This window comes from Eretmochelys imbricata, chromosome 4 (genome assembly GCF_965152235.1).
Source record: "Eretmochelys imbricata isolate rEreImb1 chromosome 4, rEreImb1.hap1, whole genome shotgun sequence".
NCBI lineage: Eukaryota > Metazoa > Chordata > Testudines > Cheloniidae > Eretmochelys > Eretmochelys imbricata.
This window is the reverse complement of record NC_135575.1, coordinates 26,243,525-26,259,761: the sequence shown is the minus strand read 5'-3', so window position 1 is coordinate 26,259,761 and position 16,237 is coordinate 26,243,525. Positions and strand designations below refer to the sequence as shown.

Genomic DNA, 16,237 nt, shown 5'->3' with positions numbered 1-16,237 from the left:
GCAATCAGAAGGAATCTCATGGTTAAGGAGGAAGAATGTCCTCCCATCATTTATCTCCTCCGCCCAGTACGTTTGGAGATGTACAAACACATAGGAAATATGAAATACAAGAGGGAAATCCATGGAAGTTGCTCTATAGCCACTATTGTAGAATGTGCTAGTCTACAAGATCAAACGTTACTCAATAACAGCAGTTCTCAAGCTGTGGTCTGTGGAATGCTGTGTCCCACATGATGCTCCTGACCGTTCCTCGTTGCTTGCAGCTGGCAGTTAGGTGCCTGAGAAGGGAAGGCAGCATAGCAGCAGCCATTTGGGGCTGCTGTAAAGAGCTGTAATAGGACCCAGAATAACTACAGGTACAGGGACTGCAAGAGGCCTGAATCCTGGCGCTGTCAGCCAACGCCAGCAGCACCAGACCTTTCCAAAAATAGGTATGCAAGTGGAGTTGGAGCTTGGTGTTCTCTACCCAGCACTACTCCACTACCGTGGGCTAGGTACCTCCTTCCCCTGTCGGCTGTGGTCTGAAGCCCTGAAGCCTGAGGTTGAATATCCCTTCCACAACATTTTTGTTATAACTGTGAATATTCATTATATCTGTATCCACAGCCAATCCCTTTTTGAATCTTTTAACATCCTTGTCCTCAGTGACTTCCTGCAGTTTAATTAATTACACGTTGTGTAAAGTATTTCCTTTTATTGGTTTTTAATTTTCCATTTTATTTTCATTTGACTGTCCTTTTGTTCTTGTGCTCTGAGACAGGGAGAACAAAAGGTCCCATTCTACCTTCTGTAGACCATCTATTACTTTATATACTTTATCATGTTGCCTATTATTCATCTCTTTTCTAAGGGAAACAACCCCAATTTTTTCAATTTCTCTTCATATGAGAGTTTTATCATGCCCTTCATCATTCTCATTGCCCTTCTCTAAACCCTCTCTAATTCTGCAATATCCTTTTCTGAGATAAGGTGATCAGTACTGCACTCAGCGTTCTAGATGAGACCATCCCTTTCATTTATATAAAGGCATTTCAGAATGAATAGATATTCTTTACAATGTTGTGTTAGATAGTTTTCTATTCTGTCACTAATCAAAAAATGTGGCTGTTTGGCTTAGGGGATAGACAATGGTATAGGGAGCCTTTGACAGCTAGGATCTAATCTGGTCCAGATCAGCTATGATGAAATGTGATTAACATTTGTTGGCTGTTTATGCGAAAAGAGTTGTGCCGCCGTCATCAGTGGTACTAAATTTCTCGATTGTTGGCAACCTCAGGAGACAGGTTCAAAGATTGTATGAGTCCAGAGATTGAAATACTCTCCTCTCCTTAGAGTTTATTGAGGCATATTGGCAGTGAGCCACTGCAGGAAAACAGACTACAACTAAACAGAGAACTTTAGGCTCCCAGGCTGTCAATCGGGTTCCTTTTGCAGGAACTGAACGCACTTTAGAAAAAAATTGAAAAACATCAGTGCTACCACGAGTCAAATTTTCTTTTCATACTATGTTAGTTGTCAGTTTGTAAGTCACAGACGTCAATGTTTCCTGTATGCTACAGTAGACCTCAATGCCCAAGTGGCAGCTTGAATATAAAAGGTACCGAACATTTGCCATGGTCAGCACATCGCCACCACCAATCATTTCACCTCATGAAAACTGGACAAGCTCTGTGCATCAGACAGAGCATTTGTTAGAGATCAATGGCAACTTCCAAATGCATTTTATCTGTAGTCATAACATATGTTTATGATAATGTACGCAACAGGAATCTTGGAAATTGATTTTAATGTAAAATAATGTTCAAACTTGCTCATGTAATTTGCTTTTATGTTTCTGAGCCAGTTCTAAAACCAATCCCCTGAGTTCCAAAACTTTCGCATTCTAGGTATTCCCTTCTTTTGCCAAGAAAGAGTATGGCTACACCTCAAGATGGGGGCATGATTCCCAGTTCAGGGAGACCTAACTCTAGCTCTCAATGTGCTAAAAACAGCATGTAGCTGTGGCAGTACAAGCCCGGGCAGATGTCACATTGGTGACTTACAATATCTCTGTTTCAACCACAGTTCTTTATATAAAGTTAATGCCATAAAAAAAAATATATAAACGCACAGCAGCAGCAACAACTCCCTTATTCCCCAGAGAGAGATACAATATGCCTCCTTCTAGCATGAGCAATCCTGTCATTTCACAGACACTTGACATCAGCCTATTTTATCATCAGTGCTGCGGCTCAGAGCTCAGAAACGGATCATAGTGAACAATGATCAAAGGTAACCATAATGATTTATTTCGTTTTAGATTTCTTAAAAATCTTAGCATGTTTGCTATTGAAACGTGATAAAGAAGAACATATCCACGAGGAGAACTCTTTCCAATATGTCAGACTAAGCATATGCCCATCCAGCTTTAACTCCTTTTTCATCTTTGTTCTTACTATATTACTAATTATAGATTATATCCACATATAAACAAAGGAATCACTCCTTTCTGTAGCTCATTTTCTCATCCTGCATCCACTTGCAATGAAGTCGTGATGCTCGTATCACAGCCACACACATGTAAAGGATAATGATTATTTTCAAGTATCTCTATGTTCAGATGGACACCAAATAAGGTATCTGCATACTGTTAGGGTTCAGTGGTGAGCTGTACACTTGCGACCTCCCTCTCAGTGGGCACCTCTTCCAAGTATCAGGCTTCTATACTTCCACTTCTCTCCAGGGGACTCCTCGAACTTTCAGATAGGACCATCAGCTTACAGTGCGCACTGGTCCAGTTTGTCTCCTCTGAAGCTCAGCTTTTACTTACTTTCCAGTTCTTGTAGTTTAACAGTTCCCACCTAAAAGCCCCTGGGGTTTTTAAATATAAACTCTCCCCGCATTGGCCCCCAGACCAAATACCTGATTCTCTATCAGTGGCAGTAAAGTTCAAAAGCAATTATCACTCCCATTATCTGTTAGAGTACTGGTCATGGGAACTATCTACAGAAAAAAAGACTCTGAACTAAATCTTTATTCGTTAACTTTGCATCTGGTTCCTGCAGATGTAAGTTAACTAGTACTGATTTAACACTTAGTTACTCGTTAGCCAGCAGCACAAAAAAACCACCAAATCCACATGTAACACCAACAGACCCCAGTTGTCAGCAGGTGGGATTGAACCTGGGACCTCTAGAGCTAAATCCATGAGCCTCTACTGCATGAGATAAAAGCCATATGGGCTCTTAGCTAAGGCTGTAGAGCAGACTCATTAATCTCTCTCTAAGCCAGGGGTGGCCAGCCTGTGGCTCCAGAGCCACATGCAGCTCTTCAGAAATTAATATGCGGCTCCTTGTATAGGCACTGACTCTGGGGCTGGAGCTACAGGCATCAACTTTCCAGTGTGCCGGAGGGTGCTCGGTGCTCACTGCTCACCCCCTAGCTCTGCCACAGGCCCTGCCCCCACTCCACCCCTTCCTGCCCCTCCCCTGAGCCTGCTGTGCCCTCCTCCCCCTCCCACCAAGCCTCCTGCATGCCATGAAACAGCTGATCGGGAGGTACGGGGAGAGAAGGGGAGGCGCTGATCGGCGGGGCTGCCAGTGGGCAGGAGGTGCTGGGATCAGAGGTGGGGGGGGAGTGATGGGGGGCTGCTGACATATTACTGTGGCTCTTTGATAATGTACATTGGTAAACTCTGGCTCCTTCTCAGGTTCAGGTTGGTCAACCCTGCTCTAAATGGTCTCAGTGCCACTAGATGGGACAGAACACCACCCCTAGCTGAGGAACCACGTCCCGAGCTTCAGAGACTTCCTATTCAAAATACCGGATGAGCCCCAACGTGTAACACTGACAGACCTCTAGAGCTAAATGCATGAGCCTCTGCTGCACGAGCTAAAAGCCACATGGCTTCTTAACTAAGACTGTAGAGCACACTCATAAATCTCTCTGTAAGTGGTCTCGGTGCCACGCAATGGGACAAAACACCACACCCAGAAAGTGTGTGGGTTAGACACAGATTTTTACCCCTCCCTACAACGCTCACCCCCACACACCATTCCTTGGCAGTTTGTTTGCATATTGGTGTCTTGCCCCCAAACCCAACATAGACACTTCAGTTCTACCTCCTTCAAGTTCTTTGTACTTTCAATTGACTAAATTATTCTTCTTTACATCCTGTCCTAAACTGGTATATTTCTACATGTTACTAAAGAGATATTACGAGGTTAAAATACATACATACATGTAAAAAAAAAATCATTTTCTTTTCTGTGTGTTACCGATACACGATTAAGGTCCGAGGGTATAAAGCAAATGGATTAATGCTAATTCAAGAGCAGAGTGGTTATTTTTATGTTGTTTTTGACCTACTATACCATTTATAGCTTCTGACATTACTTTCAAATCTACATTTTCAGCATTGGCAACAAAAATAGATGAGCCATTTCCTTTTGGCTTTACAGCGCTGCAATATTTGGGTGGAAAGTACTGTAGAAGAATGCTTCTCGCCAAACAAATATTGTTCTCCCTGGAACTGGAAAAAAGCAATATTTAGATTAATATTAGGTTTTGTTTGTAAAAAAAGTGGCCTCTTCCATCTGAGTGTGTCTCTTTATAAGTCTGCCTCTTTCCCCCCTAATGGTGCCTGCATGTCATTGGTGGGAGAAGAGATGCCTACAGTTTGTAAAGTGCTTTGGAATCTCTGGAGAAGGAAGGCACTATTTCATCATTAAATATTTCATCATTAAATTTTATGGAATTTATTCTTGGTAAGTCATTTATAATATTCTTCAGTCATTTATAATACATTATTTTTCCACTACCCCCCAGTTTTTATTCAGTTTCTTTCATACTTGAGCTGTCTAGAGCAACTACTGTGTACTTCTGACTCTCCACCTTTTCCCACAGCAAGGCTGTAGTCACGTGGGCTGCATTGCTGTCTTCGTTTTGTTGGTTTTATTTTGAAATATGCTTGTTTTAGACCACAGAGTGTTCTACCTGCTTAGATAATAGTTACTATTATGTGAAAGGGAAAAATGTATTTTGAGGGAAATGAAAAATATGCATTAGTGGAGAAGCTTTTATTTCAGCAATTAAATAAACTATGAATTATAGTGACAGATCTTCACCTAATCTTAAAAGGTATGATTCATTGAAAAATTGCACTTACAGAAGCTGCAATATGGCTTTTAATATCACTTGGCTGGGTCTATATGAACATAATTCTCCCCAGAATATTCTACCTCAGAAGTGCTCACACTCCAATATATGTTAAGTGGTATCCTAAAAGGTCCGGGAATTTTATTTTTTAAGCAGAGTGGGAAAAGTAATTTTCCCTCCTCTCCGCACATTTGTCTGGAAGAAAACCTGATGCTCATCTCCATTCATAAAATCTTTTACGTTTAATAACCATGGGCTAAGCCTTCGTCTCACTGAAGCCAATAGAAAAATTCTCAATACATTTTGGCAAGCAACACCATCATCACTTTCCAAAAGCTGTAGAAGAAAAGGGCACGGAGTGTACCAGATTGAATAATTGGAAGGACACATTAGAGAAAGAGTAGCCAACAACATGGCTTAATTACAAAGCTGATCCTTATTGTGCACCTAAATACTATCGCTCTCTTTTCTTTATTGTCTGTTCCGTAGAATCATAAATGTCCACGCACCCAAATAAGGGATTGTAATCTTAGATTTTGGCAAAATCACAAATTTATATATTCTTGTGGATCTCAAGAACAGGGCTTTCCAATCATACTCCTGGGTCCAGGAGGCAAATACTCAAGGAGGTGAGATTTGGTACTCCATCGTATAAATAAAAGAAGTCCAATACAACAGGATAAAGAAGATGCTTGTGTTCACGATCAGTGATTTTTACTGATTATTATCTATAACCCAACTGCAATCAGGTGTTCAGATGACATAATATAAAAACTTTAGAGAGACCAGGAGACAGACAAAAGGGTCAAACATCCTATTGCTAAATGTTACACTTTTCAGACAGGAGCCAGTGGGTCCCAGTCACATAAAATATGGATATGGTAGTGAAAAGCAGGGGAAGGCGCCTACAGTGGGACTCCATTGAGCATTACTGGCTGGAGGGAGAAAGAGAATTTGGGATCTGTCACACTTTGTAGCATGCACCATGGACCACAGGCATTTCCGACAGCAGAAAGTAATGTGGCGTCAAGCAACTTTAGCCCTTGGGGATGCAGAAGTGCAATTTGTTTTGGTGGAACCCAGGGCCAGACTGAGGGAAAATGGCTCCCTTGGTGAATTTGTATTTTGGCACCCCTGGCCCCGTTAGCGCAGCGCACATACCCCCATTGCCCCTGGTTCCTGTTCGCTCCCCAAGCTTCCCATCCCTCCTGTGCCCCATCCCCTGCCCTGTGGCCCCCTCATTCCATCCTCTGATGGACATTTACAAGCGAATTTTCACAGGGATGAAGGAGAAGGGGTACGAGAGGGGCTAGCAGCAGTGTTGCATGAAAGCAAAAGTATGCTGCAAGCCTCGTTGAGGCTTCACTGCAGTTGAGCCTGACCCAGGGGAAGGAACCTCAAGTGTGTACATATATTTCCAATTACCATGAGGTAATGATGGCGCCCCCAATTTAGGAAGAGAGCTATCAGCTTTTCATTTGTTTACTCAGACTTGAAGAGATAGTGGTACAACGAAGAGGTAGAATTATCTGCTTTTCAGTATCCTTGAGAGTTAGGTGTGAGGAAGGGCACGTGGAGCACTTTGTTTACACGGGGCTATCCCTGGACTCCTCCTGAGAAGTCTCGACAGAGCTTTCATGGAGATACTCCGCAATCCTCTCCCAAAAGTTTCTTGGGATGGCAGCCTTATCTCTTCCTCTGCAGTAGGACACTTTCCCATTCCAGTCCGCGATTACTGCAGTGGTGCCTGCTGAAGTTAACAAGTTAGCGGCATATGGGTCTGGAAAGCTTCAGGATGCCAGTAGCAACTGTGCTTTTTGTGCCTTTGTTACCTTCAGGAGTGAGATATCAGCTAAAATCACCACCACCTGTGGAAAATGGTGCCAACATTCAGTGCCATTTCCCTGTACTCACCATTTCATGCAACCAAGCCATTCCCCTTTTCCTTTCCCACACCTCTGGCAGGCCACATTCACAGTGGTTGGTGCTGAATGCTGCCCTGCACAAGCACTCTGAAGGAGACACGTCAATAAGCATGTCTTATGTAAAACTTCAAGGGAGCAAGGGAAAGGAGCTCTGACTCTTCACTTTCGCTTTCTGTTGTGACTATAAGAACGTGTGTTTTACCTCTAGCTGCTGCTATTGTGGCCTAAAGGCATTCTCCCTACACACCCAGGGACCACCTCTACCAGATCAGGAGAAAGACTACTCAAGATGACAAGTACAGTGAGAATCTGCAATGCAGTGCTGCATCAGACCATGAACCATGGGCCTGGAGAGAGAATATTTCAGACTGTATAGAGAAGGAAAAAGCCGATGAATGAAGGGCCCAGGAGGAAAAGGAGAGGGAGATGCATCAGAACTTAATGAGGCTTCTCTGGGAGAAAGCAGAGATACTGCAGCCTCTTATGGATCTACAGGTTCAACAAGCACATTTTTGCCTCCATTGCAGTCCGTGAAGCACTCCATTTTAGCACCTCCCTGTATCTCCCGCCCCCCACCAACACTTGACATGGCACCAGGAGTCGCATGCCTTCCACTACCACTCCACACCAGGAGTATACACTCACCTGTGACAGCCAGGGTTGCTGTACATATCGCCAAAATGACATGAATGTTCTTTTCCATTAACGTATTAAGTTCTGAACATATTTGCTTTTAAATTGCAAGGTTTTGTTTTTCTGCACTGGTTTTGTTACTCAATAAAGTTCTATTTCTTGGGAAATAATTAGCTTTTATTAGCTTGCAACATATGCTGCAGAATGCTTAGAGGTACTGAAAGCACACACTTGTTACAGTACAGTGTGACAACCGCAGGATCAGTGACAAACAATATAATAATGATAAATGTACACCAGGCACCACACAATTTCTAACATGCCCCTCAAACTGCAGGGGAAGGGGGAAAACACAGTCCACCCTAAGGCATTTCTGTGGCTCACTGTTCAAGTGCTCTTTCCGGGCCTCCCTCAGTCACTTTGGATTGAGCTCTTCTAATAGCCTTTGTGTCTGGCTGTTCAAGCTCCGCAGACAGCCACTCCACCTCTGCTCTCCACCTCGGCAGCAATGTCTCCCCCTTCACCTCACAGATATTATGCAGGACCTAATAGGCAGCTATGACCATTAGGATATTTTTCTCACAGAGATCCAATCTTGTGAGTAAAACACCAACATCACCCCTTCAATCGACCAAAAGCACATTCAACTGTCATTCTTCACTTGCTGAGCCAGTAGCTGAATCTTTCCTTGGTGCTGTTGAGGTGGCTGCTGGACGGCTTAATGAGCAGGGGGAACAAAGCGTGGGCTGGGTCCCCCAGGATCACTACTGACATTTCAACATTGCCAATGGTAATCTGCTGGTCAGGAAAGAATTTCCCTGCTTGCAGCTTTCCGAATAGTCCTGTGCTCAAACATACGATCATCATACACCTTCCCTGACGAGACAACGTTGATGTTGGTCAAATGTTCCCTATGATCCACCAATACTTGCATAACCGTAGAAAAGTAGCCCTTTCTGTTGATATACTCTGGGACAATGTGTGCTGGTGCCAAAATAGGGATATGGGTGCAGTTTATCGCTCTACCAAAATTCGGGAACCCCATTGCTACAAATCCATCCACTATGTCCTGCATATTGCCAAGCCCTGTGTAGCAGGAGACTAGTAATGGCCTAGCATGCTTGCATGACAACAGCCCCCCCTCCACACACTGGCTTTTCCAACTCCCAAAGGATTTCCCACTGACGGGTAGAAATCTGGTGTTGCAGATTTCCACAATGTGATCACCACTCACTTCTCCACCGTCAGTGCAGCTCTCATTCTAGTATCCCTGCACGGGAGGACTGGGAAGAACTCGGCGCACAAATCCTAGAATGTGGCCTTTTGCATCCAAATGTTCTGCAACCACTGCTTGTTGTCCCAAACCTGCTGAAGTATAAAGAGAGCCTGAGACAGACAACCTTGTTTCAGAGGCCTGGTGTGAGGCCTAAGGCCTGGGATAAAGTAGTGGTCAAAGCTTTGTTGGTATAAAGCAGAGTCAGGCTGTGAGCAAAAGGCAGCCCTGCTCACAGAATTTGGCAAGAACAGGGCTGATTTTGCAGAAACACTCAGAAAACTCACGCAAACGCATGCCAGAAAGATAGCACCAGAGCACCTTGATACCAACACATTCCCCAAAGACAAGAGGGACACAGACACCTCTCTTAAAGATAAGGTCAGGATGACAGTATTGATTGATAGAGATGTTTTGATCGAACCAACATGTACAAGGTAATGGGTGGTAGCTAGCCATGTCAGAGGGGTAACATTTAACTTGTTTGTATAGGGGTATAAAATGGAGTCTCAGAGGGAGTGTCTTTGGCCAGCCTAGGGAACAGTGAAAATTCCCACCACCGACTGAGCTGCATCCATTGTCACAGGCATACATGTGCTAGTGTAACTGTAGACATTGATATAGGAGCTCGAACCTTGTTTTGTCAGCAATAAATCTGACCTAGTGCCTTCGCTAGGAACAAAGTCTGTGGTTATTGGGCAGTTTGATCGGACAGAGAGAACGCACACGCAGCCAACGTCTGACTACACCTGCATTATGACTCCATCCCCATTAGTCAGTGCCCATTTCTCAGGCCCAAAAGTGGTGCTCCACCATCTGAAGTTGCTGAACTTCACCAATAACATTGAATTGGTTTTAGCTATGTCCCACAGAGGTCTGTCTTCTGTGAAATGGTCATGTTCCTTGCTGTTTTTCTTGCAGCTCTGCATATACCAGAGGAACATGGACCCTGTGTTTGCAACTCTCATGACAACAGTGCAGAGCTGTACAGGTTCCATGCTTCCATCAGATGGCTGAGGAGGGGGACTCCGGAGGTTCATGGTTTCTTCCCTTTTTTAAAAGGGGCATAAAAATTATGGGATATGGATATTATCAGATGGAGAAAATTCCATGCTGGGAACTTGACACCTTGCTCCCAGTCGTTCCTATGCAACTCATTTCTGCCTCACCATGCATAGCTAAAACTTCCCAAAAGGGAATACACTAGACATTGGTGAGTTGCACTCTGGGATACCCATCCATGGTGTAACACAATACGCATCAACCCATGTAGTCCTGGTGAGTATGTGCCGCACAAATACAAGAAACCAAGTATGCATGAGCGATATACTAACTGCAGCTGCTTTAGGCTGACATAACTTTTGTCAAAGTTTATAGTGTAGACATGACCTGAGTCAAGACCCGGGAAACTCTGGGCCCTGTTCTCCAAAGATGCAGGGAGAATTCTTGCCATGGACAGGGTGAGCAAGGGAAAGCCTCCAGATCAGGAGTATTGGGCATACAATTACATTTACATTTAGAGGGAGAGACCAGGTGCGCAATGTGTGGAAAAAGAAATCACTAAGAAAAGTATCACCATTATTAATAACTGGATATGTTTTATGTTTGTGTATAATCCTTCATCTCAGAGCAGTTTGCAAACTATTTACTGGAACACACAGCCCCCCTGAAATGCAGCTACTGCTTTGTTATGGGGCATCAGCTGGACAACCAGTGCACAGACTACACATACCCAGCAATAGTTACAATTCAGTTTGTGCATAAGCCAAGTCCAGCAAAGCATTTGAAAAGTAGTCACACTGACTTCACTGGGACTATTCAAGTGATTAGAATTAAGCACCTGCTTAAGTGCTTTGGCTGCATCAGGGACATAGTGTGTTATGCTCTAGATGGAAGGTGCTCGTGAACTGTGAAATATATTTTACTAACAACAGTAAAAATATTTTTGCATTGTTCACAAATTGCACAAATAGCTTAAGTATAATTCTTATTGCAATCAATGAAAACCACAGATTTCCAAATCACATGGTAAGTGCTGAGGTTGATTAGCATTAAATTTAATTTGTGCGAATCAGCATGAGGCACATGGGGCATTAAGTTCACATGATGTTTTACAGTAATTATACTTAAAAAAACCCAGACCGAATGCACATATACCCATTTCTGGTTCTATGATTAACACCGTATCAATGGGTGGGTAGAAGCAGGTAATGTGTTTTGAAAAATCTTCACATCTCTATTTAAAATGTGACGTCAATGGAAAGCTTTGCTTTTTCTCTTGGTTACCTCTGTTAAGTATGTACCTTGTGATGGGAAAATTATCAGAATTCAGGAGTCTGTTTTCTTCATCTCTAATTATCACCAAAGACAGTTTTAGTTACTAAACTTCTTTTTAGAATCTCAGAAAAAATAGAGAACCACTGTGACGAAGTGAAACTGTTCTTAATGTTTCCTCTGAATAGTGTGGGGGTGCCTCAGTTTCCCCTAGGCAGTTCTTAAGTATCTAGGTGGTGGGGTAAGTGTGTATGATCAGTGCAGAGCCCTAGAGGGCATGTGTGTGCAGGAGTCTGGACACAGAGAATGGCCGACACCCTGTTTCCTGGCAACTGATGGCCTGGGCCCTTCCCCCCTGCAAAGTGAGAGCTAAAGGGTTGGAGAACAAAGGAATTAGGTGACCTCCTGGCCCGGGAAAGGAACAAAGCCCAGAGGAGGAGGGGCTGGAGGGAGTTTCAGTTGGGGGCTGGCTGGGACATTGAGCGAAGGGCAGACGTGGTTGTCTGGCTCACTGCCCCCCAAAATGGACCCAGCTGAGGGGTCCTGTTCTCTGCACCTGCGAGCTCTGTTTTAGACCATGTTCCAGTCATCTAATAAACCTCTGTTTTACTAGCTGGCTGAGAGTCACGTCTGACTGCGAAGTTTGGGTGCAGGACCCTCTGGCTTCCCCAGGAGCCCTGCCTGAGCGGACTCGCTGGGGGAAGCGCACGGATGGGCAGAGGATGCTGAATGCTCCGAGGTCAGACCCAGGAAGGTGGAAGCTGTGTGAGCTGTGTGTCCTGAAGACAGGCTGCTCACAGAAAGGCGACTGCCTCAGAGTCCTGACTGGCTTCATGGGGAGCAGTTCCAGAGCATCGCCCAGGGACTCCGTGACAACCACATTGCCCCTTTTTTTTCCAGTAGCAGAAAACTACACACACACACACACAACTCAAACTGGGATATTAAAGTATAATATGCACCTTACTTTAGGTTGCTTTATTTTACAGATTGTCAGTCTGAGGCCAACCATGGTGCGCTGTAGCTGCACAGATAGGAGGAAAGAGAAAACAGAACGAAATAAACTCAAGAATGATTTTCTATCAGATCCACACACAGATTCTTCCTGAAGCACACCAGGACTTCTGATCTTTCAAGTAGTGCAGTTGAAAGAAAGGAAATTTCAATTTTCATAAGAACTCCTGAGCTTTGATTTTTTAAAATATTTTCAAACTACGGACATCTCTCACGTGACCTGACATGACTTTAGAGAACAAACCGGATCTGACATTTTTATTTTATACTAAACCAGATTTTGTTGTTTTGATCATTTAAGAGAGAGAGAAAAGCAACAGCTTCTAAGCAACCCTGTATGCTGGTCCTGTTTTAGCAGGAAAACAGAATTGTCCTTATTTCTATGTTAGCCCATAAAGCACAGATATTTGCACTGTTCTGTGCACACGTGCATGGCAAACTAGAAAGAGAAAGCTCCCTATGCTGAGAAGCTTGCAATCTTCAATTATAGGTAACAAAACAGCAACAAATGAAAAAGAATAGGCTTGTTAAGGGAAGGCTGAAGGCTGCAACAATAAAATACGATATGCTTTTGTCACATATATTTTTAGTTCCCTTGTTACCGGCCCTATTCTCATTTACCAAAGCGTAAAGGGGCTTTAGTGTCAATGAGAATCATGTCCTAATTGTTAACTGTATACAGAGCCAGATTTTTCAGATGGTGTACAGAGAAGTCAATGGAGATGCACTGATTTACTCCAGCGGAGCAACTGGCTCCTAGTTTTTAAACACACTGGATTTAAAGCTAGTAAACATTAATGAGAGAAAGCAGAGCCTATAAAGAAGGCAAACACATTGATCCATGTTGGAGTGCCACACAGCTAGTGAGGACTTGAGATAGATTTGCTGGAGTGAGGTTTTATATCTTAGTTTTATCCTGATTAATAACGAGACCAATGTGTGTGACTTCTCACCAAACAAGACTAGCCCTCAGCTGCAACAATTCACCAAATTTAGTCAATACCACAATGTAATTGGCACATTTGACATCTCAAACTTGATAATATCTGAGAATGGTTCTTATCCCAATGCCACGGACACCTGCCTCCTCAAGCTTATCCATCAACCGATCAATGGCAATATTGAAAATGATGGTTACAGAATACAGCCTTCCCAAACTCCCTTGGCGATAGGAAACTATGCCAGGTATTTGCCATTGACTCAAATGCTGCTTTCTGTCTCATTATAGTGTCAATAATAGAGTTCAGAGTAGCAGCCGTGTTAGTCTGTATTCGCAAAAAGAAAAGGAGTACTTGTGGCACCTTAGAGACCAACACATTTATTTGAGCATAAGCTTTTGTGAGCTACAGCTCATTTCATCGGATGCTTCAAGTACTCCTTTGCTTTTTATTAATAGAGCTCTATCTTCCAAGGCCACCAAAATGCCTCAGATCCTAAAGATCTTGCTCACTTGAAGACAATTAGAAGTGCTGTGCATGGCTTATTAAATTCAGCCATCTCTGCAAAAAGCTCTCTCAAGGTAACAATGGCTTACAGTGTAACCAGCAGGTCTAACGCTGCACTGAGTATCCTGGTCTTTACCACAAAGTGCATTGTTGATGTATAACCTTAACAGAGAAGCGAAGACTCTTCCTGAGACCGACATAGCACACCACCGCTACAGTTGCAACATTCAGCCTTCTCATCCTTTTTGAACAGAGGAAGGATAACCCCCTTCTTCCAGTCATAGGTAAGGCTGCGTGTCTGTCACAGAAGTCATGGAACTCCTGGATTCTGTGACCTTCCGTGACTTCTACAGCAGCCGATGCTGGCTTAGGGGCTGCCTGAGCCGAGCACTTACCTCAGGATGGGGGCATCCCTGGCTCCCACTGGCACATCCCTGCAGTTCCTAGGCAGAGGGACCAGGGGGCTCCGTATGCTGTCTGCAGGCCCTGGCCCTGCAGCTCCCACGGACTGCAGTTCCCGGCTAGTGGGAGCTGCGGAGCTGGCGCTTGTGCCAGGAGCAGCGTGTGGAGAGCCCCTGCCTGCCCCTCCTCCTAATAGTGGCAGGGGCACGAGGAGCCAGGTAGGGAGCCTCCCAGCGCCACCAACACCCCCCCCCAGCACCCGCAGGGGTCCCAGGCCATCCCCCACCTCCTGCTCCCCCCAGCACCCACAGGCGTCCTGGGCTACCCCCAACAGAGCACCCCACCCAAGTTTTAGTTAAGAGTATATAGTAAAAGTCATGGACCGGTCACGGGCCATGACTTTTTCCTTACTGCCCGTGACCAATCCTTGACTTTTACCAAAAATACCCATGACTAAAATGTAGCCTTCATCATTGGGAGTACACAAGATGGTCTGAAAAAGCCTATGCCACCTCAGTACAATACCCTCACCTACCTTCAGAAACTCAGGGGTAATGTTAAAAAACCCTGGGGCCTTCCCACAATTCAGCTTAAGACAATGATCCAGATCTTTTCTTGGTTGAAAGAAAGTGGCTTGACCAGAACTTCCTGCCCCTCTTCAAATGGAAGAGAAACTGCAGGCGACGGACAACTGAAATGAGCTTCCCATTGATACAACTGATCCTGCAGGCTCTAGTTAGTGCTGCCACCCCGGTTCTTTACTGGACAATGTGGTGCGATCTTCCCCTGCAAATGCTGCAAAGTGTGTGTGGAGATTGTGCCAGGCATCAGCCTGTTTTAAACGGACTGCCTGAGTCAGCTAACAGGATTCCTTATCTTTCTTACACCATGACTCAAGTACATTCTCAAGTTGAACCCAGTCAGCCTTTACTTTTGCTCTTGCTCTCAATAAAATGTCTTTGAAGACTCAGATAGTAGCTTACCTTTTATCTGAGCTTCATCTGCTGTGAGCATCTTAACGGTCAGCACTGATGACTTCAAACAATGCCGTTTTCATCAGATGACAGAGGGAGTGAGACTTCAGTAGCCATACACAGTTCACCACAGAAAGCTGTGATAGCTTGATTGTAATTAGTGTGATTCAACCAAAAGCTCTTATTTCAGTGTATTGACTGAATGTCTTTGATAAAACTAAGTCCCTGGCCATTATGATCAAACATCCTCCAACTCTAGATTACAACCAGCCCAAATGGGACATATTTGACAGCTGCTACCTATTCTATTTGGGCAGCATCACAGACAGTGCTGGAGGATGCTTGAAAAATACGCACACTCGAATAGCAGCAGCTGCTCCCATGTTTCAGGCTCTTCTGTGGCCCCTGTGAGGACATTGTGACATCAAGCTTGCTACGAAGCTTCAGATCTATAGAACCACAGTTATAACAACTCTGCTCTATGGACATGAAACGCAGGCTCTCAGGAAGGCTGAGCTGAAGAAGATCAGATTGATGATTTCAGTTCTACTTGTCTCAGTCAGTTGCTCCATATCACCTGGCAGGACAAGATCAGAAGATATTTGAAGCCGAATGCAGCAACTGCCTCGATCTGCACAGCTTTCTTTGTCTGGACATATTACAAAAAATTGAAGATGAACAAATTCCGAAGCATATATACCAAAAAATACGGCTACACGGCATTAGCTTTAGCGGTGCAATGAAGTTGCTAATGATGGACAAAGTCATTATACAATCTGAATACCGTATGTACTTTGCCAGAGATTGATCTAGGTGGTGCTCAATTTTGCAAAGAGGCCATGATTCTTTGGAATTTGCCATGACAACAATGAGCCTGAGCTTCATCTGCTGTGAGCAGATGAAGGTAAAGCAGTTCAGGTAAAGCAGTTCAGGTTGCAATAGGATGAAGACCACCACAAAAGCGAGGTGGTGTGCAGAGCCGATGGGAGTAGCATGCAAGGCAAGGAGTAGAAAACAATCAAGAGGCAGGTGGCTGCGGGGCTGACCTGTGAGCCAGTGAGGACAACTGTTCTGAATTTGATGCAGACCTACTGAGGTCAGCAGCAGAGATTCAAAGAGGGATTAAAATATCCTAAAGATGGTCTTAACTGGATACACAAG

General features: G+C 44.2%; 1 protein-coding gene across 2 annotated transcripts in view; it reads right to left on the bottom strand.

Moving 5' to 3' along the window:
* The window catches only part of GRID2 (glutamate ionotropic receptor delta type subunit 2), a 1,026,718-nt gene that overhangs the window by 730,757 nt on the left and 279,724 nt on the right, over nucleotides 1-16,237 (bottom strand). The window lies entirely within an intron of this gene.